At 37.6% G+C, this 27,958-nt stretch overlaps 2 protein-coding genes and 1 pseudogene across 2 annotated transcripts in view; 2 read left to right on the forward strand and 1 right to left on the reverse strand.

Annotated features, from left to right (window-relative positions):
* LOC127650479 (uncharacterized) overlaps positions 1 to 27,958 on the forward strand; it is a 1,198,408-nt gene that overhangs the window by 904,599 nt on the left and 265,851 nt on the right.
* The window catches only part of LOC127650380 (NACHT, LRR and PYD domains-containing protein 3-like), a 1,539,373-nt gene that overhangs the window by 634,272 nt on the left and 877,143 nt on the right, over positions 1 to 27,958 (reverse strand). The gene's annotated exons all lie outside the window — the stretch shown is intronic.
* On the forward strand, positions 5,866 to 27,923 carry LOC127650431 (NACHT, LRR and PYD domains-containing protein 3-like; annotated as a pseudogene).

A 27,958-nucleotide genomic window follows, 5' to 3' on the forward strand; every position in this document is an offset into this window, starting at 1 on the left:
CTGCTCGGATCACGCCCCACTCCAATGGCTCCACCGCATGAAGAATACTAACGCCCGGATCACCCGTTGGTATCTGGCCCTCCAGCCCTTTAAGTTCACAGTGGTCCACAGACCTGGGGTGCAGATGGCTGTCGCTCACTTCCTCTCTAGAAATGGGGGGTGGGGGTGGTGGGCAGGCCGGATGACGTTGGGCGGTGAGGGTATGTGGCAGCGGGGGCGTGGTCAAGCGCCTGTCCGGGAGAGAAAGCGGTAAGGGCGCTTACACCTGAGCTACAGTAAATTATGTCTAACACCTGTGTCTAATTTCAGTAAGCCTGGGGAGAGCGGCATAAAAATGCAGCAGCCACAGAGCCTCGAGAGAGAGAACCCGACAATCCAACCCAATTATTGTATGACATTTACAACTGTTAAAGAGAAAATGGCAATTAAAGCCTTACCTCTGTTTTGGAAGCCCTGTTTCCAGTGTCCTCCTTCCCTCCTTAAAGACAAGCTTTACAATATATTTTTTATTATTTTATATTGTTCAATTCAATTTGATGAAATTGAAATGCTTAAATGTGGGGCATTTGTGTAGAAACATGCAATAGGATTAAAAACTCTTCGATGTGCATTTACATTTGGTTTATTTAGCAGACACTATTTAAGGAACAAAAAGCGCTTTAACTTCACACGTGAGACTGCCGCGAGTGGTTAATTTAGCGACTCGTTCCCTTCAGTACACTCGACAATGCATAGTAACGCATATGGGGAGTGCCTTCTTACACAACCTAGTTGAGACCTCTCTACAATAACACCAATATTCTAATATTGGCTATGGTGTTTGAGCCTCACTTGTTTTGTGAAACTGTCCACTATAAATACAGGTGCACAAACACCATTTCACTTCCTTCAAGACCGTGATCATCTCTTGTCTAGAAGCCCTCTACCCGTCGCCGTTGATATACATGAGTCAGCGGGTGGAATCTTCATTGGAAGACTTTCCACTGCCCTGCAGTGCTCCGACAAACATCACACCACCTTGCCGAATAACGCTTTGCTGGTGAACAGGCCTCAGCATGCTGATTCCCCACAGCGCTTCGGCAGGGTTTTTGTATCCTTACAAAGCAATTGTATATTGTGTATTGTATATTGTGTGATATAAATATAGATTTATATTAATAAATATATATATATATATATATCTCTAAAAGAGTCACTTTTGTGTTCACGTCTTTTTTAAAGATGACATTCTGTAAGTGTTCCTTGTGTGAGAGACACATCCTGTTCAGATTAGCATGAGAGCTGGGTTTACTGTCTGGGTCTGTCTACGCAGAGTGTGCGCCCTGCTCTGCACGCTCACGCAGTGATGCCATCCTCTTTAATGTGGATCACGGGGAAGAAAACGGTTATACCCAATTACCCCCTGTGGAGGAGGTGGTAGCGGCACACCTCTGCCCAGCGAGTTACATGTGTGGAAATCACACTCCATACATCCTTCCAAACTGTGTCAACAAACATTCGCACTGGTGGGAAAAGCTTACTCAGTGGCAGGACAAGCTGGATCAGCACTCCACGCAATAGCGGTGCTCCAGGTATTTCAAGCTCCTCAGAAAAATGGACAAGCATGCCTTAGATCTAGAGACATTCAAAGAGCTCTACATCACTACAGATTTAGTGCTGCATCCCACGACAAGTCCATGGGTAACCTGGCAGTTCTGGATAGACATATATGGCTGACCATCACAGAAATGAGTGATAAGGAAAAAGCCACTCTGTTGGATGCTCCAGTGTCTCCAGCCGGCCTCTTTGTGAATATGTTTGCTGAACGAAGTCAGAGGTTATGAGACACTTTATGCCCAAACAAAGTATATCACAGCTGGTTCGCCCTCACTCTGTTTCGAGCCAGCACACAACTAAAAGCCCCATACCTGCTGCCTCACCTGCGTATCAGCACGCACAACAAATGCGCTACTGATGGGCACAACCCTTTGAAACGGAAAGCAGAGCCTGCGGTTCCTTAATGTCTGATCCAAAAAAAGCTTGATTGGAGACACAAAGCACTTTTCCCCATCTCCCCACTATTGGTTGTCAGGAAAGGAATATTGTTGTTCACGATATTGTTCAAAACGTTGTTGCACATGTCTTGCACTCAAATGAATGTAATAAAAATGCAATGAAAAATACAACTCTCGTTGCAAATGCACGAGATGCTCACACATTCTCACAAAAGAGCCCTTTTAGAGGAAAAGCACAAACATTACGCGCAACCGCTTCCTTATAGTGAGCGTCGCATCATATCATACAGTGAGCAAACAAAATGGCTCTCTGTCCCATTACATGGACGTGTGATGAGCCCTAACGGGTATTTCAGAATGGGTTAAAAAAAAGATCAAGCATCATCTCCTCTGTCCCAGTCCTCCTGAATATTGGCACAGACCTACTGTCAAGCCAAGGGGTGATACGGGGTGAATGGAGACTTCATCCTCAAACTGTACCTAGGATTTGGGAAATATTCAGCAAGCAGAAATCGATCTATTTGCATCAGTGGAGAATGCCCACTGTCCCCTCTGGTAATCAGGATTCCAAGCCCCGCTGGGAACGGACGCAATGGCACACAAATGGCCAGCGAAACACAAATATGCTTTTCCCCCGGTATGCCTGATTCACAAAGTCCATGAAGACAATGCACTAAAATTATTGGTGTCTCTTACATGGCAAGGACCCAGTAAACTGCCCCATACATTAAATTCTAATATTTCTTCAAAAGCGGGAACACGCAGGACTCTACAATGCTCAATGCTCTACACGTATGTGACGTATGTACGTTTTCCCACCGGGGGGGGAAACAATCCAGCCGTCTCCATTGACTTTGCATTGCGAGAGGCTGCCTCCTTGTCATTTATGGCATATAACAAAAGACAGAAAAATGCCTAAAAGCTGCTGTGTGACAAGGTGCACAGCAAATAAGCTAAAAAAACCCAGAAATACATTTTTATAAGCTGTAAAAGCAGAGATGTATAAAGTACTAGAGTCCCAGACTTGAGTAAAAGTACAAGTGCTCTATCAAAAAAGTGACTTGAGTAGAAGTTGAAGTGCTCTTTAAGCACCATACTTAAGTGGAAGTACTAAAGTATTCAACAATTTTTGTACTTAAGTATTGCAAGTAGTTTATTTTAAAATGTACTACTCAAGTACTGAAAGTAAAAGTACAAGTATTGTGTTATTAAAGAAAGCAGTCAAAAGTTTGAACATCATATTGTTTATTTAAAATGTTTAGCCAGTAGGCCAAAGTGGCCACATTCAAGTATTTCTTATGTAAAAACAAAAGTGATTAGAGCACCTAAAAACACTGAGCTTAACTCTTTGTATACAAAAACAGATCAAGTATGCCCTTCCCCCTTTAAAGCATCCCTCCCCTCTCTTCCCTGCTTGTGCTTTATTTTATCCACAGCTTATTCCCTTCTTAAACTAGTGTGCATAAAGCAGTCATATTTAGGAAGTTAGAAACCTTTTGTTTATCCTCAAAAGTAGTTGGTTTTCAAAATTTAATGTATTCAGTCTCGCTCTTCTAGGGCTAAAGACTAATCCTGCGATACTAAAAAGCCTCTCGCAGGATGCTGATGCTGGAAGGGGTGTGTTTAACTTAACAGACAACTTGCACACAGCTGGAAAAGACTTGAGCAAGTCCATGTTATCTGCTGAACAGGACAAGTACGCATCTAGCTGCTAATTAAATGTTGAAATTAACATTAACTAAGATTAATAAATGCTGTATAAGTGCAGTTCATTATTAGTTATATTATATTATATTATATTATAAGTATATATTTAGTAAGTATATTATATACTTTAATGTGTGCCTTGATATGTTTCTTCAAATTCGACGGTGAATTTTTGAAGGCCATTATTTCGCAATCTTTCGGGAGGCAGAGTAAGCACTTCATTCGATATGAATTGTCTTTCACTCCGATAAATGAAAACATTGACTCTAAGTAGGGCCAGGGGTGGTCTCCTTCCTCACCGCCATGATCACTCGAAGTGGAAGGTGTTGAAGGTGGTGTTTCTTTTTCTTCCATCACGAAACAAAAAGCTTCTCTATGGATGCAAGCAGCAGAGCGAAAGGCAGAACGGGAGCGCGCGCGGTATCCTTGATCGCTTGATTCGCTCAATGATGAGCCAGCTTCATGATCAAACCTGGTGACAGAGCCATCTACCGCTCTGGCAGTGATAATGTGGGTTTGTAATGATTGATTCGTAACATTTTATAATAACGAGTAATGATGCAGCACATAAAAAATGTATCGGAGTAAAAGTATTAAACTCATCGAAAATATGTATTGAAGTAAAAGTGGAAGTAGGAGAAAAAAATAATACACTAATAGAGTACAGATACAGCCTTTTAGTACTTAAGTACAGTAGTGAAGTAGTTCGACTTCGTTACTATACATCTCTGTGTAAAAGCCAGCCTTTAAGGAGACAAAAGTGGATACAGGCAATAAGACGTGAAGCATCAGCAGGAAGAGTGGGTAAATTGTGGGATCCTGACACTCAGTATGTCTACGTGTGCCTGGTAACTCATATATCCAAATGTCAGTTTTATATATTATATCTAAGCTGTAATAAATGACAAGGAGGCAACCTCTCGCAATGCAAAGTCAATGGAGACGGTTGGACCCACCCCTGCCCCCCAATTGGGCGGTTCTGCATTCTTTTTTGCGGGCAAAAATGGGTTTGGGCGGGTGGATAAAAATTGGGCTGGTTTCGGATCAGTTCGGCGGGTTTTTGTACCCGAAACATCGGTACTTCAGATTCTTCTTTCGGCGACTCTCTGTTCAGTAGCCTACTCTCACTCACTCACTCACTCACTCACTCACACACACACACACACACACACACTACAGGTCTGGCTGACGTGCCCCCTAAACTCACAACAGACACTCCCTCCCTTCAGCTCACGTCACGCACGGATAGAGTCTAAGGTCGATGTACTTTTGCGTCCATTCCTTTTTCATTTTTTAACTCCTAATTGAATAATGAAAAACATGCTTTCTTCTTTATTGGTTTTTAGACTGGTGAAACGATATTCACAAACTTATTTTCCTTATAGAGGCCTACAATGCTTAGATATTTAACTTCACATATAAAAAAGAAAGCCTAAAACAAAAACATTTCAAAAACTGTAAAATGTTAAGTTATATAAAAATAAATTATTTTATGATACACATATTACTGTCTTAAGTGAACTCATTTATAAATGCCATTAATAATTGTCATTATTATTATTAGCCTAAAAATCACCCACAGCCTAAATCACCTCTCTGTATTGTTCCAGAGACATGGCTCTTCTCATTCAGCACTGCGGGAAAAATATAATTTCCTGGTTTGGCCTTAGAATACCAGTAAAATCGACATTTTCCATATTAATTTGTGAATATTTTAAATGTTTAATAAAGGGGCAAAAAGTCATAAACAATACGTCAAGATTTATTTTTTATTTATTATATAAAAATAAATATTTATTATATATTTATTTTATTTATTATACAATATATATATATATATATATATATATTTTTTTAACTGCAGCATTTGCAGTTCAAATTCAAATTTTGGTGTTCAACTTTGCGTTTTAAAAATACAACAACCGTTAATTTTTGATTACAGGTTAAAAAAGGAAAAACGAATGGACGCAAAGTACACGGACCAATGGGTAATTTTAAAACTCGTTAATGATTATCATGTGTTTAAATGAGACACCATAGCGAGAAACAAGCCAATACAAATTTGGGCGGTTTTTTTGTGCATTCTCGCGGTTTTTGACGAGGTTTTGGGCTGGAAAACCTTGCTGGCATCTGGCAACCCTGGCGGCACTCCTCTTATGCGTTACTACGCAATGTCTCGTTCCCTTCGTCTCAGGGTTCCAAGGTTACGTACGTTACAAAGACGTCTTCCTGCCTGTTATTTGGATGTTTGTTGGTGTTCAAAGTGTTAGTACATGAACATAAAGTAAGTGTTATTGGTTTGCTTTATGTTTTAACCGTATTTGAAGTGTATTATTGAACTTTCTGCCGCGATTCACGTGTGATCGATAGATAACTATTCATCTGGTAATTAGTTATGTTGTATAACTTGATCTGTGATAAATACTGAACTAAATATGACAGTTTACTTTGTAATCTGCTGTAACCTGTAAATTAATGATACTGCAGAAGGTCTTCATTTGATAACGTTCGTATCTGCTCGCGTTTAGATGAGCGGAAGGAGAAATAGTTCCTGTAAACAACTGTTTACTATCAAAGATCAATTTCTCATTTCGAAGCTTATGAATACATAATTTTTTATTTAAAATAATCAATAAAATCGCTAGTATAAAAAACACTGCTGTTTTATATATATATTTGATATTAGTGATATTTTTGCTGCTTTGTTGTTGACAATGATTGTCTCTTTACAGTTATTTAAAAAACATTATTTTAATGGTGTAAATAATAAAGTTGCACGTTTAGTGATTCTCTGTCACTGCTGCAGAATCATGGAGGACAAACATTTCTGTAAACATGGATTTTAATCCAATATAATCTAGATTATTCTACTTATTTATATTTAAGTTATCTAAAACCACAATATTAATGTAGATCCACGTAATATGTGCAGTTTATATCAAATAAAATAATATATGATGAGCTGAAACTGAAATAGTGTCTGTTTACATGATTCTTGACCACTTATTCAAGTCTTGAACTATTAATTTAACTTTTTTATAGTTTGAATATTATTGGCTTGTATTGTTGTGTACTACAATTTAGTTACACACAGTAATATCATTAGCATCTGAACTAAAGAAACTGTTTGAAGAAACACTGATTTCTTCTGTATTTGGAGCAAATTGCAAACTACATTTATAACAGCACTGAACAGCTCGAGTAAATACAGGTTTCAAAATGTACAAATGCCTTTTAAAAACCTATAAATCTGTCCCCACAAACACTACATTCAAATAAAGTTTAAATTATATTTATTGTAGGCCTAATAGTAAAAGTCTCTGACCATTTGTCTTTTTAGATCAGGTGTGTGAATCAGTATCTCTGACTCATTAAATTCACCGGCAGCTTCATGAAGATTGAATGATTCATGGACGACACACAAACATTCAGAGATGGAGATTTCTCTCCTGGATGCAGGTACTCTCTTTCAACTGTCTTTTATGTGATTTTAATGTTGTTCTAATATATATATATATATTGTGTGTGTATATATGTTTGTATGTACACGTACATACGTATACACACAGACACACACACACAATATATACATAAACCACATTACTTTTTATTGTGTGCCAGAACGGCAACCTGCATCTCAGAATAGCATTCTGAGATAATATTCTTCTCATTTGTACAGAGTGGTTATCAGAGAGTTACTGTAGACTTTGTCAGTCCTAACAAGTCTGGCCAGTCTCTGTTGATCTCTCTCATCAACAAGGTGTTTCTGTCCACAGAACTGCCGCTCACTGGATGTTTTTTGTTATCGGCACCATTCTGAGTAAATTCTAGAGACTGTTGTGTGTGAAAATCCCAGAAGATCAGCAGTTACAAAAATACCAACCCATCTAGCACCAACAATCATCCATGCGATTATCTAATCAGCCAACTGTGTGACAACAGTGCAGTGCATAAAATCATGCAGATACGGGTCAGGAGCTTCAGTTAATTTTCACATCAACCATCAGAATGGGGAAAAAATGTGATCTCAGTGATTTTGACTGTGGCATGATTGTTGGTGACCAGGTATCGCTAAAATCATTACAATTAACAAGCCTAAATTAACATAATTAACATAAATAGAACATAAAGTATCTTAAACCATCAACTTCGTATTTCATCTTCTCCTTTTTTCTTAATCATCAAATTTGCTTCGAGAATCCAGTAAAATGGCGGGCGGTGCATTACTCTCAGCTCAGGTGAAGTCGTACTTGATCACAACATAATGTTTCAGGCACATGAGCGGTAGATAAAAAGTTTGCGGGACATCTGGTTTGTAGTTATTCAAGCGTTTTATTTAAAGTTTTAAAATTCTGTGCAAGTTGAGGTTGTCGTAACTCATCTTTTTGTGTTGTGAGTAGGGCTGGGACAACGCGGCGACATCGACGCAAAAAATATTTCGACGCAAAATATGCGCGTCGATTCTTAATAATTCTTTAATTTAAAAGGAAACAATTCCGTGATATGTCGTCTTTGCAAAATAGAGATGGCCTTCCATTCTAGCACCACGGCAATGCACCAGCATCTAAATAGGCACCTCCCGGGAGCAGCTGCATGTGACTGTATTTTGTCTTGAATGACACACACACACACTATTCTTAAAGTGAAAGGAAAGTGTCAGAGTGTAAGTTGTTATTTGCATGTGAATGAAGATGCTTTTTTTCAGTAAGCTAGGCCTATGTTCAACATAAATGTTGAATTCTGAATGTTTATTTTCATAATTTTTTGTTGGAAAAGCACTTTCTGTATTAGCTTAAAGCCCCCAAGTTTACAATAGTTACTGTATTCTTTCAATAGCTCTAAAAAGGGTGGCTGGGTGACCTCTTTATTTTTTTTATTGAATGCTAGATATCAGAATGCATTATTTTGCTCTTGTACACTTTTACTTGAATTTTATTTTTGAATTTTGAGTTTAAGAAAAAGGTGAGTGGCAGAGTGTATTACTATATGTTGTTGTTATTTTTATGTGAATGAAGAATTACAAGATGCACTTATTTAAGTAAGCTAGGCCGATGTGTTTTCAAGGCTTCAAGGTTTTATTGAATGTTACCTCTGACTAAGAATGCATTACTTTGCACTTGTATAGTCTTTTATTTGGGAATTTTAAGAGCAATAAACATATATTGCAATGTTAAGGAATTCATGTTTTTTTTCATTCAGATATGTAAATCAACATGTATAAATTGCTATTAGTCAATTAATGGGGAGATAATCTAAATCGAATCGGACTGGGAAAATTAATCGCTAGATTAATCGTCTAAAAAATAATCGTTTATCCCAGCCCTAGTTGTGAGACAATGTAAGCTCACAGAACATTTCAGATTTCACTTCATAATTTTTTACAGTGTAGGTGATAAAGTCTCTATGTGTTATAGTTTATATGACCCGTGTGACGCCTAAAGGCAGCAGCAGACGATTGGTACGGAATAAATACATTTACACTTATGGGCAGGGGTGTAAAGTAACGAATTTCAAATACTCACGTTACTTTTATTAATTAATTTTCCCAAGAATTGTACTTCAAGTAGTTTAAAAATTGTATACTTTTACTTGAGTATATTTTTAGTGTTGTAACTGTACTTTTAATGTGCTATTTTCCTACCGTCTGTTTTCGCTACTTCCCCGTCCTGACCAGCATGATTGGCTACAAGTCTCGTGTGAGTCCCATCAAATCAAAAGTAAAAAAACTTGAATGGCATCTGTAAATCTGGCACAATGGATGTGGAGGATGCCTCAAGTACAGTTCAACACCTGAACATCAGGGCCACACCTGAAAGGGATTTTCGCAGTGAAAAAGTCCAATTGCTTGACTGTCTCATGTGAGTTTATCTTGCACAAGCCATATATCAGCTTTAATCCTGCCTCTAATTTGAAGAAACATATCAAGGTAAATTCTATGTTTCTATAACGTAGCCTGTAATTTAACTATCTATCCCTGAGAATATTGGGCTGCTGTGAGAGATTAATGCAATGTTATCAAAAGGGCTGTGTGATAAAATGATCTAGATGTTTATCGGAAAAAAGAGAGATGTCCTCAATCAAGATTTTGAGTAATTTTCTTAGTCTTAACTTAGTCTATGTTCTACATCTAGAACATGGGTGTTCATTACAACGTTCATATGGCAAGACCACCGCTGGTTGATCTAATGACATTTGCATTTACATTTACACATTTGGCAGACGCTTTTATCCAAAGTGACTTACAGTGCACTTATTACAGGGACAATCCCCCCGGAACAACCTGGAGTCACTTACTCAAGGACACAATGGTGGTGACTGTGGGGATCGAACAGCGACCTTCTGATCATGGGCGACACCAGGGGGTAGCTTGGAGTTGCTATAGCAACACCAAGATTTGGCCTAGCAACTGCTAAGCAACCCCAAGGCTTTTGTTAAGAAAAAATATATATTACTAGGAAAAAAAACACATACATATACATATTTAAGTAATTTGAAAGTCTTAAAGACAGCGTTGAGAAATAATTATATTTATGAACTTTTAGACAGTCTCGCGAGAGCATGTCAGGGAGGTTCATGTAATAAGGCGGTAAACTTGGCTAATGTTGATACCCTTTCACGAAAGGTGAGCTAAAAAATGGAGAAGTTTCTTGTATGTCAGTGTAAAATGCGAAATCCAACGGAGACAGACAACAATGTCATCTCCAAGGATTCATAGAGGAGCAGAGCAACAGTGAGGATCACGATTGGGACCATGATGAAGAACAGGTGCCTGTGCCATGTAACCCACAGCAGGACCAGCTAGCCCCTACCCCGAGCTGCAGTGGAACTAGCGCTGCCCCGCTCCTCCGCGCTGTATCTGACATCAGTCAGTCAACCAGTGATGGACCAAGGCGCCCTATGTTGAGAAAATACCTGGCAAAGAAGTACGGTCAGCAAATGTGGTTGTTCAATCGCAGATGTATGAACAGTACCCTTGGCTCGAGTACGCGATGACCATGGACTGTGCGTTTTGTTTTGCCTGCAGGCATTTTGTTCACCAGGGCCACGGGTTCCATAAAGAAACCGTGTATACCCATGACGGGTTTAGCAGATGGGTTAAAGCTACGCAGTCATTCCATACACATGATGTGAGTGCTGGACATAAACACGCTATGGATTCGTGGTCTGAGTTTAAAATACGGAAAGAGAGCGGCTCAAAAATCAGTAAAATCAAAAAAGAAGGTATGTGACAACAGGGTATATATGCGGGCTGTTGTGGAGGCATTGCATTATACTTCGTGTCAAACCATCTCCCAAAGAGGACATAGGGAGGAGGAGGGTACATCAAACAGGGGCAACTTCATCAAACTTTTACACTTACTTGGCAAGTTTGACAAAATTGTTGCAAACAAAATATCCAACAATCCCAGAAATGCCCAGTACACACACCACGACATTCAAGATGAGCTAATCGAGCTAATGGCAAATATGGTAAGGGACCAAATCAGTGGGGAAGTACAGGCGGTTGGAGTTTTTGCACTGATGGTGGATGAGAGCAAAGACGTGAGTAAAAATGCAGGTGTCTGTGGTGGTGCGGTACTTTTATAACAATGACATACGGGTTCCTTCACTTCACTCCAGCTGATGGGCTAAACACCAATTAACTTTTGACCACTATCAAAGAAACACTCAGTAAATGCAACATCGATTACAACATGTGCATTGGCCAGTGCTATGACGGTGCCGCCATAATGTCAGGGTGTAATAACGGTGTGCAGAAGAGGTTTCGGAGAGAAGTACCGCATGCTCTGTATGTACATTGCCATGCCCATCGTTTAAATTTAGTTTTAGTAGACTATAATGTAGGACCAGCAGGAGACTTTTTTGAAGTTGTGCAGATGCTGCATAATTTTTTTTTTCTGGCTCTCTCGTACACAACGTTTTCCTCAAGAAGCAAAAGGAACTCGAACCAACAGAAAAGTCGGTTGAATTAAAAAAGATGTCCGAAACCAGATGGGCTTGTCAGTATGCAGCACTGTGGGCCATTCAGAAAACACTGCCAGCAATCTGTGCTACACTTGATTATGTAATCAAACAGTCTGGCTAGAGGAAAAACAGAAGCTAGAGCAGTAAAGGCACTGATAGACGGACAGTTTGTTTTGCAGCTCACTTTATTTGAGGATCTGTTTCGCACCACCAAATTTTGTCCGACCATTTGCAGTCCCCAGATCTGCAACTAGCATCTGCTTTGGATCTTGTTGAGTCTGTAATTGCATCCCTATCCGAAAAGAGAAACGAAAAGCCATGGAATGACATTTGGGACAAAGCACAGTCCATGTGCACCAAGACAGGGATCATTGTTCAGTTCAGACAAGAGCGACGACAAGGTCAGCATGCATGCCACCTGGAGGGATTTGTAGTTGACGCCCACACAGGAAAACGTCCACCACTCACCTCCATCAGTGACATCCGAAAGCACTGCTACTACCCTGTCATTGATAGACTTTTCAATGAAATGAAAAGCCTTTTTTCGCCCGAATCTTGTGGTGTTCTACAGGGCACATCTGCCTTAAACCCTCAAAACAAGTCATTCCTTCAGATGAGCGTTCTATCACCCATGGCCCAGCATTATGGGGTAACAACAGAAAACCTGTCTGCTGAATTCACCAAGTTCGACGGCTTCTTGACCGAAAAATGCAGCAGGGACAATCTGTGAACACCACACATGAATTCCTCTCCAATCTCCGGCCATACAAGGACACATTTATTGATTTGCACAGACTTGTGTATATCTCGTGTACATAACGTCTGCAACCTGTGAATGCAGCTTTTCATGTTTATGGCGTGTTAAACCCTACTTGAGGAGCAACAGTGGGGACTCAATGAATAGTAATTTGGCTTTGCTGTCCATCAACGCAGAATGTGCAAGAGCCCTTGATGTGGAGGACATCAAAGACATTACCTTAACTGTGTGTGTGTGTGTGTGTGTGAAGTGTACATGTAACTGAATTGAGCACTGTCTAGTAGGCTATGTCATATAAAGGCTATTAATGCAATACTTGAGCAGAACATTCCACTAGTCACAAACTTCAGAAAATTGTGCATCATGTATTAGAATGAGAACACAACTATTTCTTGGCTTAAAAAATACAATAACTAAATCATTGTTGAACATTGTATCTCAAAAGGAGGACAATGTGGCCCCCCATGTGCTACTTAAAGAAATAATTCACACAAAAATGAAAATTCTCTCATCTACTCTCTCTAAGATTTTTAGAAGAATATTTCAGCTCTCTAGGACCAATCAGTGTAAGTGAATGGTGACCAGAACTTTGAAGCTCCAAAAAGCACATAAAAGCAGCATAAAAGTAGCATAAATGAATACATACAAATCCAGTGGTTTATTCCATGACTTCAGAATTGATATGACAGGTGTGGGTGAGAAACAGATCAATAGCCTGCCATTGGGAGCAACTTGGGGTTCAGTGACTTGCCCAAGGACACTTCGGCGTGTGTGCCGGGAATCGAACCACCAACCCTACAATTAGTGGACAACCCGCTCTACCACCTGAGCCAGGATGGCATGAGGGTGAGTAAATGATGAGACATTTTTGGGTGAATTATTCCTTTTTAAGCGTGATGTAGCCCTTGTACCAAACAACTTTTCCCATGCCTGCTCTACCTCTATTTTGCAGGACATGACGTGCCAAGTGATCCTACATATTTAGCATTTTTTTGCGTTCCTTGAACATGTTTTATGCACAACAATAATACTCTGTCGGCATTAAGGCAAATTTAGACCCTACACATAAACTGATTTTTATGTAATTGTTTCATACATTATGATTTAAAATGGTGATCAGTGTATTGAAATTAACTTTTTAATCTTTTAATTTCTGTTCTCATGTGTCCTTATAATTTTTTGGAATCAGATTCATGTAGTGTTTATCATAGATAAGTGATGCATTTTAAAAGTTGGCATACAATTTTCATTATAATGGGGCATAGGTTTTGCAACTCAGTACTCACTACTCATGACTATTAAATTAGCTACTTTTTTTTACTCTTACTTAAGTTTTTAGGACAGCTACTTTTACTTTACTCATTTATTTTAATATAAATTTAACATTAGTCCCTCTTGGTGTAATGCGCTCTAACACTATTAAGACTATGAGTCATATCACTAGAGAGGGGAGTGGCACATTCCCTGGAGGGATGATATCAGTCTCTTTTTAGCTGTTCAGGTCTACCCAAAAAACCTGCCTAATTGTCTATAAATCTGATGCTATTCTTCAAACACCACTCGGACATCCAGCTTTGTCACATTGTCACAACATTTTGTTGTCATATGCACAACTGTTTGTAGCAGAATATTGTTTAATTGTCTGCATGAGGTTTAAATGGACAAATATGAACTCTTGTCCCTATTCTGTTAAAGTCAACTCCATATGAAGAGATCAGACTCACCAGAGCCCAGCTGTGTGTCCATGAAGAGTGACTGGTCTATGGATGTGCCAATTGAATTTAAGGGTGAACGCACATCAACTGGAGTGAGGTACAACATTTTTATTAAGATGGGTCAATTAGTATTATGATCTAATGCACAAAAAACATATTTGGCTGAACTTGATTCAGTTGTGGACTGTGATCCCACACGTTTTAATGTGTTTAAATGTGTAATCTCAGCTCAAATACTTTATGTGAGGGAACCTAATTGAATTGGATTAACCCAACAAAATTGGACATGTCAACGTAAAACCATTTAACCCCTGTTTTTAAAACCTATATATCTGTTTAGAGCTCTAAGTTCTTCATATTTCTTCAGTTCTTCAGTGAATTTGAGGATGTGAACTATTTGCAGGTGGGAAGCACTAAAAGAGTGCAGCTTGTTTTGCTATGTTCTGGTTAGCACAGAGATTGTTCAATAAAGAAATACATATCATGTACCACATGTACCTGCCCTAAGATCATAGCTCAATCATAAGCTACAGCTCCACTTTTCACAAAAATGGAAACCCACAAAACACCAACATAACAATAACTCTTCTGAATCTCAACATAACAAAACATTCAATACTAGCAAATATCCTCCTTTATATTCATCTTGCATATAAAATAACACATACAAGTAAATGTTCAACGCAAAGCATGCTGGGAACTAAAAATCCCCTGCCACAGTTTCCTTAATATATTCCTTAAATAATTGTTTTTATTTGTCCAAACACATGGATTCAAGTAAACTTATTTTTTTTCTTTGAAATAACTCAATACATGCAGCTATTTTCTATGTAAACAAGCAGCATAAAAGTGCAGTTCCTCTACTTGAATGGGGAAAGACCAAAATATTTAAAACGGTTGGTCATTTTTATGCTAAAAGAACATATTTAAAACCAGAAATAGAATCTGACAACACTGGTATGTTAAATTGTGCTTCTTTACCTGCTGAAAGATTAGTTAATATTTGTTCACCGAGTCGTTCACTGGCCATATCTTCAAGTTACTTCTTTGTGCATGCTGATGGGGCAAAACGACCATCTTTTAAGTAAATGCATTGAACCAAAAGCAGTCATTCCCATACAGAGCAAGTTGAATTATTATTCATTAAAATTCTACTAGGGAGATTTCCGCATTGTAGAGTGTTAAAGCATCAAAAGCTTTTCCACACAAATGACAACAAGCATATCTATCATACTGTGAACTACTAAATATAACTTTTTTTATTGAGCTATACAAAGTAAAGATAACAATACTAGCCTTAAAATAATTATGTTTCAATAACATCCGTATGTCATTGTAATGTGTGGTCATCACTCACTTTGAATAATAATTAATCCAGCTCCTTTTCTTGCTGAACGAGATTGATGATATGCATGAACGACATGCAGCTCCTCTTATTCAGCTGATCATCGTTCATAATGACTGATTCATTCATGTCTGTCTCAGCTCATGAACATGTTTACCAGTCCTGTACATTCAAGTTTGTTCACAACATGAACAAAATGACTGACTAGTTCATTTGAAGGGGTGTATTCACTCAGCGTGAATGTGTGACGCAAATCTCGTCATCTTTAGAGTTCTCGAGCACTGTATGCACGCAGCCAACCCCCTGCATTTGAATGCACAGACTGTGCATGGCTGTGGAAATATTTACATAAACAACTTGTCCACGTGGTGGCAACACTCTCATTTGAGCCTCACCAACAAAGACTAGAAGAATATGTAATCGCTGGTAAATGACAGGAGATGAAGTTAAAAATATCAACAGTGGATTTGCATGTCAAGAGCACGTGTATGAGGAGGTCAGGAGACAACTGTATTTGTATAACTCGAGTCTAAAGGAGTATAAAGACATTTTTATGTGCCTAAATCTTTTTAGAGAAATAATCCTGTGTCTTAAGGCTGGCACCAGGATGTCTACACCCAAAGATTTTCCGGTAAAACTCAAAGAACTCTGTGAGAATCAACATAGAACTCTCTCACAAAAGATGAAATATACACCCTAATATCACAATGTTCGATTAATTGCTAATCATCTTGCTGCTCCCTCTTCTCTCTCTCTCTCTCTCTCTCCCCCTTCTTCTCTTCAACAGCTCAGGACTAATACAAAGACACAAGATTTATATGTAAAAATATAACAAATTCCATGAAAACAAAATGAAACTGTATGTGTTTGATATCATTTAAGAGGTCTATGTGCAACTGGTATAATGGTCTCTTTACCATGTCTGTAAAACTAATGGTGACAAAGTTATAAGGTCTTTGCCAAATACTGCATAATTCTGGAGGTTTATCCCCCTCCTTGACCTTCAGTTTAAATTAGGGGTGGGGAACCTTTTTCCAATAAGGTCCATTTGAGTATTTACGAAATTATACGTGGGACATACAGTTGCTTGCAATTTCTGATTGTGGGTTGAAATTAATGTACGCATTCCGTTATGTGCTCGCACACCAAAAACATTAAAAGGTCTGTCTATAATACAATATTTTGTGTTGTTCAATGGTGGGCTGTGCATTAAAAGTCCTTCAATGTGATTCATACCATTAAGAAAACACTATGCCTTTGGGCAACATACATTGTTGCAGCTAAATAATAATAATACCAATTGACTTTTTAAAAACACATCCACGCATGAAAGCCAGAACTTGAAACAACATTTAATGCTCAAGCAGGCCTAATTTTAACTGTAGCATGACTGTTTTGTGAAATGTCTCTCAAAGACATTCAAAAATCATGATTTTTCAAATGAATCTACCAAGGAGGTCTATAATACCTGGAAAAATCGATCTAATAATACCATTTGCGATTTTGTGTTTCGTCAGGGTACACAGTTATGCTGCATTTCATTAAAGTTGGATGAGGGATATTCCTACTTGATCTATCAGACCATAATTGCATTACATTCCCCGATGTTCAGAAGATGTCATTTAAGAAACAAAACTGCAATGCTCCTTTTAGCTTAGCAGGGGTTTGACTCTCATTAGAGATGTCTCCTAGCAACCAACTGATAAACGATGCTGCAGCACTAGCAAATGTGCTTCAGGTGTACTATAATCAAAAGAGATTATAATGTTTCATACACCTGTTTCTGCAGGCTTTTGTTAAACAAGCTTTACTATCATGTAATGTGGAAACAAACTCATTTATCGATATTACTTAAAGTGAATGTTTATCACTTACATTGTATATCTCCCTGAGTGTTGACATGTTTGTGTGACATCATGCACCTGCATCTCGGCGTTGAGAATTTCTGCATGAGTATACAAGTTGTAATTCTGACTTCAAGATGCGTCTATTGCGCTTTTCCTATTTGGAAGTTGTAAAATCCGACTTTCCAAGTTGAAAGGAACGCAGCAAAACTTGATCTGACACTGAATGCTCAAGCAGCCTAATTTACACTTGGCAACATCAGGAGTTTTCTATAACAATGCAAAAAGCTCTTACCAATTTACTTGAAGCGAAAATCAGTCCTCCTTTCCTGTTTAATAAATTAAGCAATAAGACTGTCATGCAGAACGTCGTGTTTTTAAATACATAAGGATCTCTTTCTCAATGGCGATAGGCAGAAATGACAGTCAACCCGTCAGCAAAATCTTGCGCTTGCTTTCAAATTACGTCACTTAAAGCATGATTGCGTCACTCAAGGCCAGCTAAAAGGCCTCCACTGGGACATATCCTAAAGATCACACCCACCAAGAACAAATAACTCAATCTCATTGGTTGATGAATCTGACAATCTGACATTAGTTGCCCATTCGTTTGCACTGTTGAGGGATTCTGTGGAAATTCTGAAGGCCTGATGGGGTGGAGCTCAGTCTCACTTGCTGCTTTGGGCATGTGATTTGTGAAACAGTTGTCACATATCGCTTGTAAGCATCAATGAATAAATTCTGACTGGAAACATTTTTCTCTATTTGTTTGTAGATCATTTAAGAGTGGAAAGCAATTAAAAATACAAAGTGATTGATATTTATTTGTCATGTAGATGAGAAGGCTTTGCTGGCCTTGAGAATTTGCCACTGGTTTTGTTATCATTTAAAATTATTTTTAAACATTATTTGAAAGGATTTTTTTTTTCAGGTTAACTGAATCAAGGCCATTTTTTACTTTTAAAATTATTTCTCAAATGGCCTTGCAGGCATTATACGGCCCTGAGACCTAACATTCCCCACCCCTGGTTTAAATTATATCCTGTATGTTAATAAGGTTAAACCCCAGGAAGCCAAGGACCATTCACCTCAATTCTCATTGTTCAATGGATAATACCATTTGGTACACAATGTTTTCTGTCTGGATATTTAAGGAGGGTTGGCAGAGGAGCTTGGGGAATCTGTAAGCCAGATCCTCCCATGCTTTGCCATTGCATGTAGTTTTCCATTATCAGATATGTCTCTGAATTCTTATCGTATTTTTAATAATGTTTGTATATTCTTATCATGTATGAAATTGGCTTTGATTTGAATTTCTGTAATGAAGCTTTATATCCTACCTGACAAATAAATTGTTATTATTTGATTTATTCTGAACTTCTCTGGAATCATTGTGACCGGTAGATTGCTATAGAGTAACCACCCAGGACAACCAGGTTGGGTTTGAATTTCTTTAGATCAGGATAGACCATACTAGAGCTTTAATATAGGAGTAACCACCCAGGATAACCAGGTAGGACAACCACCTTGGACAACCGGGTAGTAGAAAGCCATATAAAGACTCTCAGTCACTGCTTACACCCGTCTTAGCAAGTTGTATGTATGTGACTAAGCGGCAATATCGTCTGGTTATGAGACAAGCCAAACCAGACGATATTAGTTAACCCTAAAACTGCTGACAAAGAACGGATCCGCTATCCTTTTCAGGAGGTTTATGTAATTTAATAATGGCCGGTGTAAGACTCCAAAGATCAAAAGGACAATGAATAGAAGAGGATTTAGAGTAATCAATAACTTAAAAAGTTCAAATTAAAAGAATGATCAGAAGATAATTAGAGCTGTAATCTAAATTAGATGTCAACTTAAATTGGAGTCAGATCAAATTAATACAATTTGTAAAGTATAAATTAACAATAATTTCTTCAGCGCTCAGAAAAGACAGGACAACGCAGAGACCTTCAAAGGGACATTTACTGAAGTTCCACTCCGAACAGATAGGTTGTGTATTATTTTACACTTACAACAGTCGTAGCACGCATGCGCCAAATACCTTTGTATACGCGCACCATCAAATTAAGTGTACTTTGACAGGCTTGCATATGGCTTAATTATTACTAAACAGAAAAAAGATTAAGAAAAGCTTAATATTAATTTTGTTTTTAATTCTCTCTCAACACAGGGACACATAAGCAATAAACGTAATCATAAACATAGGCGTTAGCAATGTCTGCCTTCAGGTTCCTCTCTCCCTCTCTGGACACTTGGCATTCCTTTTATGTCTCTCTCTGCATAACTATAACAAGACAGGTGTCGGGGTTGATTATAAACCAGGTGACAAGCCTTACTGCTCTCTCTCCCGCAGACAGACACACGACCATGTCCCCATGCCACACTCATGCTCTGAACCAAAGCGCCACAATTATGGAACAGCCTGCCCTGGGACATTAGATCTGCTCATTTAAAAACTCATTTGTATAAACTTGATTTAACTACTTTGTAATTTTTTTACAAGAAAAAGTTTTATTCAGTATATTTTGCTTTTATGTTTTGTGAAGCACTTTGTGTTTGATGCTGAAAGGAGCTATATAAATAAAGTTATTATTTCCATCCATAATTCATGTCCTTTCAAATGTATGTTCTTCAAACCTTTTTAAATATTAATAAAATGTGGATTAAGGTTTGTGTATACCTATAAGCCAATTCTAATGCTTCTTCACAGCGTGCACTCGAATGCTATTGGCTCGTGCTATAGTCAGTCTTTACAGGCATGAAAAGCAGTAGAACTCATTGGTTTTCGAACGGGAGAGACATCAGTGAATGAAAAATATGAGTCAGTGTATGGAGATGAACGAGAACGATTCATTCACTTAATAAATTAATTCAACAAGACCGATTCATTTACAAATGAAACATCACTACCATTTATTTTAATTTCTTCTAAATATCTACATTTGTGTTCTGCAGAAGAAAGAAAGTCATACACATCTGGGATGGCATGATGACGAGCAAATTATGAGAACATTTTCATTTTTGGGTGAACTGTCCCTTTCTATTTTATGATATTTTTGTTGTTTTTTCTTTTCTTCATAAGGCCAGCAAGATCACATATCACTCAATTCAATAGCTAATATTAATTTCAGTGTGTTTGTGTCTGATTCTCTCCATTGTCTGATTAAGGCCCGTACTGCTGCCCAGATCAGACGTACAAGAACAAACCTGTGTGCTCGAGAAGAGAGATCAGTCTATGAATGTACCAACACACTGGAATGAAAACACACGTTTTAGGTAAAATGAAAGTGTTTCTTGGTTTTATTTTCACATTACTACATAAATACACATGAGAATGATGTCACCATTCTTGCATTCTCTTTAATGATCTTTTATCACCTCAGATATTATTGAATAGATATTTTAAGCTTGATGATGAGGGAGAGTAAATGATGAGAGAATATTCATTTTTGGGTGGACTATCACTTTAAGAAAGCAGTTGACCTCGAGCCTAAAGCTCCTGTCTTTTAATGAAAGTTTCAAGAATTATACAAGCTTTAAAATTTTAAATAAGGGTAATATTTTGAAGAAAAACACCAATGTATTATTTAGACCCTAATAATATGTTGGAAAATTAGCAATGTTCCACTGTTATAGATTTCACCATTGGGGCATGTGGTCGCAGTGACTTTTTTCCTCAATTAATTGAATGTTAAGTATCTGCAAGGTCAGAATCTAAAGATAAAGGAAATAGTTGTATATAATTCTACAAAATATATAATATAACATAATATACTTGATTTAGATTTGGAATTGTTGTGGCAAAAAATTATTAACCATCCATCTATCACCGCGTAAGAGACACTCTGAATCAAAGAAGTCTTTTAAAAGAATTTGTTCTTGCAAGAAGGACCCAGTCATTACACAGGAGTTACTCTGTGCCATGAGCGAGACGCTGAAGGGGAGGGCTGACTTGTTTTTTATACCTCTTTTATCCAAGGTCTCTAACAGAAGCAGATCCTCCCCCTCTGCATTCCTCAGACACAGGGGCATTCCCTTGCAATGACTATCACTGATCAATGAGTATCAAAATTTCTACAACAATTCCCCGCTTTTTATCATTCAGAATACTCAATCACAATAATAAACAATAAGACAAATTTTAAGTCATATCATCACACTTGGACACTTCATCTCTGATTTTCGCATAAATGATCACTCTCTTAAACATTTGTGAAATAAAATTTGGAAAAAGTAAAAAAAGCTTAGGCTGTTTTTTTTTTGTTTTTTTTTGTGGGGAATAGTCCCTTAAGTATTAGCAAGCAAGTAAAGACTTTATCTGAAGCCGGGCTAAATGAGTAAACACTGTTACTGCACGTCTGACATAAAATCAGACCCTCAGTCACCTCAGTATAAACAAGAAATAGTGCACAGATTAAGTAGGAAAAACACATCAATTTAACATTTTGGTTATGTCACATCTCTTGGTTATGTCAGCAGGCTATAAAAATAAAAAGAATAAAAGTAGAATAAAATCCCTCATTTTAAACCCTCTCCTTGTACGTCATCCCGTAACACGGATGACAGCTGCTTATAACCGTCTTTACATATCAAAACATTTTCAGAAAGAAAAGACATACCTCATTTTAACACATTTCACAGTAGCTCTCGCTACTTGTATCATCATATTTGTGTTCATCATCCTCTGGATAGACTGTCATTTTTTTTTTCAATTGAACAGACATCCCTGCTTTAACCAGTCTCTGTATTGAGCTGGAAACACGTTATGATGCATGGTAAACATAACAATATCAACAGTCCTATCACCGCCATTGATAACACAGTTTGAATCAGCTAATAACCCCATCCTCCCCAGAGATTCATAAACCAAGTAAACATGTACTCTCAACAGGTTCTGGCTCCTGTACAGCTTTTCTCATGTGTTCAATTGCATTCGTGGTGTTGTCGCTGTAATCTGGAATATTGAAACAACAAGACATTCCCAACATTTTGCAAACTCCCCCTTTCTCTGCAGTTAACATATCAAGAACCAACCTGTTTTGAATGACCGCATCTCTTAACTGTTTCATTTCATCATTTATCATTGTCAAAGCATTTTCTGTGCTATTAGCTATTGCTAAAACTGTCCATGCTAGCCCATTTATCTTATTAATTGTTACCGTTGTACCCACCCCTAAGAACAATGACCACCCCACATTCATCAAAGCTGGATAACAACACCCTGACCATTTCTTTGGCATCCGATGAAATGCCCTGTTGCCACACACCCACACTGCTGCAGGTGAAGTTTCATGTGGCTTGCTGAATGGGCATGTGAAGTTGACTTCTTTGTCGTTGATGACGGCTGTACAGTTGTCCGCTGTCCTGTCCTTCACGTTGATTCTGACCCTGCAGTCAGACCATCCTGCTTTAACCCTCTGGGGTCGGCAAACGCGCCGGCGCGTTTTGCTGGATATTTTCGTCATTACAGCAGAAACAACTTAAAATACTCATTTTTGGGTATACAGATAAGTGTAAGACATCATTAGAGACTATAAAGGGTCTACTTTTATTTGTGTACACTCACAATAACAACAAAATCGTGTGCTTTTGTAAAATAAAGAAAATAAAAAGGGTGAGCTGTAAGCTGTCTCTGGGTTCACGAGCATATTTCTGAAACACGTCACAAAAATTAACTGAAACTACGTGAATACTTTTAAATAAAACAATTCAAATTTAAAACAAATATTCTCCTGCAATGTAATCTCTATGAAACAAAGCGATGTACGGTTTTCCTGGCTCAGCTTCATTATAGGTAATGTGATCACACCCACCAGCAGAGTGCGCCATTCATACTGTAATGTGCTGAGACGAGCAAGGCAAATGATAAACGCCCCCAAATGCGAGATTTGATGTAAACACAACTCAACTTTTCTGCATGTATGTAAACTCCTGGATGTAAGTATGAGTTAACATTTTCCTCAAAAGTAGAGCGTGACTCCTATGAAAGTTTGTATTTTGAAGAGAGATTTGATCTAGCCGAGAATACAATTTCGGACGATTAAGTCATTTAGTTTTCATTAGCTGACATGCTATTTTATATAAACGTACATATTTTACTAGTGGGACTGTTTCCAGACAGGATTAAAGTATTGATATTTGAAATATGTCCTAATAGGCAAGATTTAGTTACATTTAAATGCTGTTTCGGCTAATATGATATAAAATTATATGAATGTTTAGAATATATTTGATCTAGTGTTTATGCTGCCTCGTTATCATCAACAAAGCTTGTGCTTGCAAATATGTGTTCAGGTTAAAGGAGTAAAATGCACTTTAATTATGCCCATATTAGAAAATCAGCATCTTATAATGATTTCTGAATGATCATGTGACACTGAAGGCTGCCGTAATGATGCTGAAACTTCAGCTTTGATCACAAAATTGCATTTTACAATATATTCAAATAGAACACTGTTCTTTTCAATTGTAAACAGAGATCACACAATGTTTTTACTGTATTTTGGATCAAATAAATGCAGTCTTGGTGAGCAGAAGTGACTTCTTTTAACGATAGTGTAGGTCTAAAATTAAGTAAAGTCTTTATGTAAAGAAAATATATAGTCTGATTACTTCTTTTAACTTAAAACTTGATTTTGATCATTAAGTTTCCTCACATTCATTCTCTTTGTCACATTCCTCATTGATAGGCCCAGAGGAGGGGTATTTTTTATCCTCAGGTGTGAATCACATCAATATTCATGATAGTTCACGCCTCCTCGCATATTACCTTTCAACACTAAAATTGTCTTACAAAAGTTAAATTACTATATTGTTTTGTATGAATGAGTGATCAGGATGATTTTCACATCATTTTGTAGCAAAAACTCTAGGCTACAAGATCCAGTTCTCAAAAGTCTTGTGGACAAATGTTTAGTATGTGTTATATGGCCTTATTTCAGTGACTTAAAATTTCAGTTTTTTCAAAAACCACACATAATCGTAATTTTCTCAAAAATACAAACATGTACACACATGTTGCTCACATATTACTGTAGCCCAGTTTGTGCTGAATACAGTGTTATCAGACTTTAGCCATTAATGTGTTTTTAAGCAACTGAAAAAAGCACAAATGTCAAGGCATGTCAAAACTTCTCCAGGGCCCAAAACACCCTCAGACCCCAGAGGGTTAACAGTACAAGATAAACAGAAAAAGAAACATCTAGATAAATCTTCTTCTATAAACACGTTTTAGATATGGATGCATTTAATCCAAATCAAAGCAAATCCCTTTATTGTCACTCAACCATATACACAAGTGCAAAAGAGGGTGAAAGTCTTGGGTGCAATTCCAAGCAACATAGCAGTTACAATAGACAACTGATTTGCACACAACATTGTTTACACATCTTGTTACACAACACAATATACACCTAATAATATACAGTATACAAAAAATAATTACAAATTCACTGTATCCCCCCCTCTCCCCATGTAATAAGTGGAAATAAATATAAAGTGTTGTTTTGATATTCAGCTGTCGGTTTTATAGTCAGTTGCTGAGAAGTATAAAATGTGAGGCTAATAAAGTTTGGGGTCACTTGCATACAACCTTTTGATCTGAAGGCATATGCTGAAATGATTGAAATTAGTTTTGTAGACAAAAATATAATTGTGCAAACATATAAATTTTATTACAAAATTAAAATGTTATTTAAAAAAAATATATATATATTTTAATTGATGACCGAATAATTAAGAAAAGCAGCCACTAAGTGCCCAACTTAGATGGGAACAATACAGTTTAAAAAGCATCCCAGGGTCATTTCTCAAGAAGTTGGTTGAGAAAATGTCAAGAGCAAATTTCTGCAAATTCTAGGCAAAGTGTGACTACATTGAAAATGCAAAAATATAATATAATTTTGATTTTATTTTTATTTTTTATTTTTTTTTAATGTTTTGTTGTTTTTTCACAACATAACTCACATATTTTCATATCTATTATTCCATAGTTGTGATGACTTTACTATTATTCTAAAATGTGAAAAAGGAAATACAAAAAATAAAGAATGAGTAAGTGACCCTAAACCTTTGAATGGTAGTGTATGTGTTCAAGATTTCAAAAGTCTGATTGCTTGGGGGAAGCTGATATGAAGTCGTCTGGTACGGATCCTGATGCTGCGATACCGCCTGCCTGATGTTAGCAGTGAGAGCAGTCCATGACTCATGGCTGGAGTCTCTGATGATCCTCTGAGCTTTTTACACACCGCCTGGAATATATGTCCTGGAGTGGGGAAGCTCACCTCCAATCCAATCAGGATTTGTGGGTTTTTCATGCACAGTGGCTGGGTACTTTTGCTCATCTACCCACTACTGCAGCTGGCGAGCCCGGGGACAACTTGCATAGTGTCATCTATGAGAATGCTGCAAATGATCTCAGTCCATCTCAGGAGGTGCTCTGAGTTTAGTTCACTTTTATTTACACTGAGCAGTTCAAGTTTTACATGCATTGTGAATGCAATCCTGCAGTTTCACTTTATTTTGACATTCCTTAATTACAAATATTTGTGGCTTTATATGTTACCATACAGTACATAGCCAATGACATGCAACAACATTAGGTGAATTGTCATGCGTGTCTTCATAATTCAGTACAGCCTCAGAAATAGTGCTTGAACAAGAAGTTTCTCTTCTGTGCTTGTCTACTCTTTAGCCTCCATTTAAGGTGTTGTAAAATTAACATTATGATAACAATAATAATAATGTGGTATTCAAATTTGAAATATATTTGAGAAATCAAAGTGGCTGATAAAATTGGGCATTCACCCTTTACTGTGGCTGGTGGGCAAAAAAAGATTATTTTATACCCTGAATTTCCCTACTTGAGCTGCTCAGGTTGAACACACTGAATTCTGGCAAAATGAACAGCATTAAAAAGGTTAATTACTTCACTCATACACATTATTTATACATGAAATGAATCAATATATCCACAATATCTGTGTAATATGATTACTTACATCTGCACAGACAATGAACCGAATGAACAGGTGAACTTGAACTAAGTTACGCTTCTGGTCATAATACGGGTAACTTGCGTTGTGAATGCGATGTTTCCATAAAAAACACACTATACACGCACTGCAATATCCTGAACTGGCTAATTACAAAAAAAATATATCAGTCTCTAAAGTATGAAGAATTCAGAAAACTAACTTCTAAAGAGTCGCTTATACTTGAGTAAATTATTTCAGGATGTTTTTACAACAAGGACAGTTGTTCAGTATTTTGTATGTAGCCTGTATTTTATATGTTTTATACATGTTTATGAATATTTGTTTAAAGTTTGGTCTGTTACAATTTGATACATTGTCAGGTAACATACATTTTTTCCATTGACTAAAATGTTATGCCATTTTAGATCTGAGTAACACTTTAAATAAATGAAAATGACATGACAAAATATGCACTTATTTTAAAGGACATATTTGTCAAAAGACTGAAATATATAATAACAACAAACAAAACAACAACAAAAAATTAAAAAATGTACACTGATTTCAATCTTTCAGTCACTCGCAACATGTTGAAGTCCAAAGCACATTCAAATCCAATCTGCTGAAGAAGTTTCAGTGTTTGCGTGAGGGAACAGCAAAGCAGGGAAACCCAACACTCCTGAATGAGATCTACACAGAACTCTACATCACAGAGAGTGAAAGAGGAGAGATCAATAATGAACATGAGGTGAGACAGATTGAGAAACAGTCCAGAAGAGCAACAACAGAGGACACACCAATCAAATGCAATGACATCTTCAAACCTTTACCTGGACAAGACAAACCCATCAGAACTGTGCTGACAAAGGGAGTCGCTGGCATTGGAAAAACAGTCTCTGTGCAGAAGTTCATTCTGGACTGGGCTGAAGGGAAAGCCAATCAGAACATCCACCTCATATTTCCACTTCCTTTCAGAGAACTCAATTTGTTTAAGGACAAAAAACTCAGTCTTTCAGATCTTCTTCAGGTTTTCTTCAGTGAAACAAAAGAAATGGAAATATCTAGAGGTGAATATAAAGTTTTCTTAATCTTTGATGGCCTGGATGAGTGTCGTCTGTCTCTGGATTTTCAGAGCAATGTGAGATTGTGTGATGTCACTGAATCAGCCTCAGTGGATGTGCTGCTGACAAACCTCATCAAGGGGAATCTGCTTCCCTCTTCTCTCATCTGGATCACCTCCAGACCAGCAGCAGCTGATCTCATCCCCTCTGAGTGTGTTGATCGAGTGACAGAGGTACGAGGATTCAATGACCCACAGAAGGAGGAATACTTCAGGAAGAGAATCAGAGATCAGAGTCTGGCCAACAGAATCATCACACACCTGAAGTCATCAAGGAGCCTCTTCATCATGTGTCACATCCCAGTGTTCTGCTGGATTTCAGCCACTGTTCTAGAGAGACTGTTGAGTGAAGCAGAGAGAGGAGAGATCCCCAAGACTCTCACTCAAATGTACACACACTTCCTGATCATTCAGACAAACATCAAACATGAGAAGGACTATGTGAAGAAAAGTAAAGACATAGTCATGATCCTCAAACTGGGGAAACTGGCTTTTGAGCAGCTTGTGAAAGGCAATCTGATCTTCTA

This window comes from Xyrauchen texanus, chromosome 10, assembly GCF_025860055.1.
Source record: "Xyrauchen texanus isolate HMW12.3.18 chromosome 10, RBS_HiC_50CHRs, whole genome shotgun sequence".
Classification (NCBI taxonomy): Eukaryota; Metazoa; Chordata; class Actinopteri; order Cypriniformes; family Catostomidae; genus Xyrauchen; species Xyrauchen texanus.